The sequence below is a fragment of the Talpa occidentalis genome, unplaced genomic scaffold (assembly GCF_014898055.3).
Source record: "Talpa occidentalis isolate TD23 unplaced genomic scaffold, MPIMG_talOcc4v2.1 talOcc4.9, whole genome shotgun sequence".
In the NCBI taxonomy this organism is placed as follows: domain Eukaryota; kingdom Metazoa; phylum Chordata; class Mammalia; order Eulipotyphla; family Talpidae; genus Talpa; species Talpa occidentalis.
In genome coordinates, this window is record NW_023605305.1 from 6,789,448 (window position 1) to 6,793,138 (window position 3,691).

Below are 3,691 nucleotides of genomic sequence, written 5' to 3' on the forward strand. Positions count from 1 at the left end.
AATCTCCACCCCATCGGGGTCACACTTAAGGACGTCTCCGGATAAGCTACAGAAGGTGTACATGTCTGCCTCTGGGTGTTCTGATGGCTCTAGGAGGTGCCTCCTCGGGAGAGAATGTAACTACACCTTTCACCTGACCCTTTGCCAATGCAGGAGTTGTGCAAAGTAAACCCTTGTGGGAAGGCACCTGGCACCTGGGGATTCCCTTTGTTCTCCCTGGTCACAAAGGGTCACCAGGTTTTGCCTAGTTCCTGGTTTCTCTGCCCTGAGCCTGGGGCCATTTGAGGGGGCAGTTACACCTGGCTCCCTGCCATTCCTCCCGGGAGCCTGGCCTCTGTGCAGGGTTTGGCGAGTGTTGCCAAGCCTCTGGGCCTGGGCAGCATGTCACCCCCAAATTCTAGGGCCCCGCCCTGCACCTTGCCCTCAGGAACAAGGCTCTGCTCCTTCTCTCCTTCACTTATGTGGGGATCCAGGGCCATACCCCATGTCTTCTCCTTGCTAACACAGCCTCCACTGAAATGTCAGGGGGCCAGGAACAGCAGAGCCCCATCATAAACAGTCCATTTTGGCTCAATCAGGACTGGGGTTTGCCAGCTGCTAGTCCTGGGGGCCTGCATGGAAGTGGTGGCGCAGAGCAGAGAGGGCAAGACTCATCCCCAGAGGTTCCTTCGGAGCTGGGATCATTTGGATGAGACACTTAGCCCCTTTGGGTCACAGACTTCAGAAGAACTAGAGATGGTGCAGAGAGCATCCCTTGTTCCTACAGACTTGGAAAAAGAATGGGGCTGTCCGTCAAGAGGCAGTGACGGTCATGTGTAAAAGTTTGTTCTCTGACAGCTGCCCACTCCCGGGAAGCCCGGAGCCAGTGGAACAGCCCCAGGCATTGCAAGTGTAAGGGGCAACTCAACCTCACTTCCTTCAGAAACGTGGGGGGGCAAGGCCAGTGCCGAGGGTCACAGTGATCTTACAGCCTTGATTTTATGCCCTATTTTTGTTCTTTCAACCTGGGAGAAGCAACTGGAAACCAGGACTTGTTTCTACTTCCTGTGCCAAGTTCAGTGAACAGGGAACAGTCCCTCGCTGTCTCCAGCTATATTTTCATATGCATTTGGTCTTCGGGGTGTGGAGCTCTCGAGAGGCTTCTATGGGGAATAGCACATATCCTGACATTTGGCAGATTTTGCTAATGTGATGTGCAGTGAAAGTGGCAGAAGAATTTCCCTGGAACAGCCAGGCGCTCACACCCCTGCAGGCCCCAGGCTCACGTTGCTGCTGACTGCTCTCATGGGCTCCCCTTATCAGGCACTGAAGAGGAGCAGAGGGTTCTCGTTCTGCCTCCCCTGGTCCCTGCTTCAGGCCATTGCTGTCTGTGGTCCTGACACCTTGTTCCTCTCACTGTCTTCCTTCCACCCCCTTCTCTCACTGCCTCTGCCTTCCAGCTGATGCAGATCCTTGCGAAAACAATCACATGCGGTCAGTTGGGGAGCAGGGTCCCTTAGGAATGCCGCTGGAGAGTCTCCTCTGGAATGTGCCCGAACAACCAAAGCCACAGAGAGCTCTGCCTGTGTACCCTCGGTCAGGTGTAAGGGTGTTGTGACTGACAGGAAACTCTGAACCTCCCCTTAGCTCCCCACTCACACCCTGACAATACAAGCGTGGAGAAAGTGGGGGCACAGGGCCATGCATGGTGTGGGGGTCTGTCCAGCAAGACCCAGGAACAGAAGACACTTTCTGGGCTTGACAAGGTATTTGGGCTGCTGGAGAGGTAACTCTGGCACTTCATTCATTCATTCACTCATTTATTCACTCATTCATTCAACAGTTATTGTTGGGTCCCCTTTCTGGGTACTGTGGACACAGAGCGAGCAGAGCCTGCTCCCCGCCAGCGAGAAGCTCCCATTCTGGTGGGGAGAAGACTGCCCTGAATCAATAAGTCACAGAGCACGTGAGAAATTAGAGGGTGGTAGAGACAGTGCAAAGAACACTGGGGGGAGGGTATGAGGACGGGCACTGGAGCCCCAACTCAGACAGGGGGACGCCTCGCTGAGACTTGAGCAAAACTCCTGAAGCAGCGAGGGCGGGAGTCAAGTGAGCAGCTGGCGGCAGACCTTCCAGAGCCTCCCAGGCCCAAGCAGGAGTGTGTTTGCTGGGCCTCATGGAATCTCGGAAGCCCAAAGCAGAGTGAACATGGGCTTGAGGTGAAGCCAGAGAGGTGGGGGTTCCTTGCACTGGGGAGCCAGTGAAGGTTTTGAACTGAGGAGTGAGTGATATGATCTGACTTAGGTTTCTGCTTCTGGTTGGGAGCTGTGGTAAAGCGATAACCTAAGCAAGGTGGCGGCAGCTAACAGCAGTGGAGGTTGGTCGGGTCTTATATTTGGGGAAAGTCAGCAGAGCTGTCTGATGAAAAGCAGGCAGCAGGAGGACTCCAGCACTGGACCCGAGTGACTAGAAAGTAGAGTTGTCATCAGCTAGCCAGGAAGGCTATGGACGTCACAGGTCTGAGAGGGGAGAGCCAGGGTTCTGTGTGGGACACCGAGAATTGGGGGTTCTGGGGTCTCCCTGATTGAGTGCCGCACTGTGAAGCTGTCCACAGCCTCTGCAGTGCGGGTTTGATCCCGGCAGGCTAGGGAGAAACCCACTTGTCGCGGCAGACCTCGCCTGTCTCGCCCGCTCCCCTCAGCAGTGCATTTCGTCAGTCTGCCTGTTCTGTTCCCCGCTCTGGCTCTGGTGAATCCTCTCACCCTCCCGCACATCTGGCCTGTACCCCGGCTCTTGTATAAATAAATCTTTAAAAAAAAGAATTGGGGGTGTCTGTTAGAGATCCAGGTGGAGTGCTCAGTAGATAGTTGGGCATATTAGTCAAGCAAGTGGGAGATCTGGCTGGAGACATAATTCGGGAATTTTCAGCACTTAGCACCACGATACTGATGAGATCACCGAGTTGCAGACCTGAGCACTGGTGGGCCGGAGGGTTAAGAGGCCAGAGGCTTGTAGGGCAGTCCCCAGAGGCACCTTCCACTGTGGCCTGGGCCAAGTTCATCTCAGCATTCGCCCCTACCTTTTGTTCTCTTCTATACTATCTAACAATCTTCTGACTAATAGTAACTCAGCCCTCCAAGTGGCTTCACGCTGCTGCCCTTGCTCATGGACACAAATGGGCCCATCGCTGGAAATGAATCTCACTCATCGAAAAACCACCAAACTGTCGCAGGTTTAGAAATCAGTTTCTTATGAATTTGGTTGGCATGAGTTAAGTCCTAGAACTGGCTGGACTGTGTAAACAGGATTTCAGAGATCTAACTCTGAGGGCCCAATCATTAGGGAATGGTAACCACAGCAAGTCACCCCTGCTGTGTCGGGCAGCCAACTCTCCCACCCAGCAGAACTTCTGTTGTGAGTCCCAACTGGACGACTTCCATGACCTCCCACCAGCTGGCTTCTCCTCACTCCATTAAACTGTCCCGAGCTCCCATGTGTCAATGCCAGAGCCCTCTTCTGCGTCCTGTCTGGTATTCACGGGCAGCGGGTAGCACCACTGACCACTTCTTGAAACGACATTTCCTTCCTTGGCTCAAGTGCCTTGTTACCATCTGATTGTTCTCCTGGCTCTCTGCTCACTGCCCCCCTGGTCCTTTCTTGTCCTCACCCCACCCTCTCTCCATGCAAACACACTAACACTCACTGCTCACTG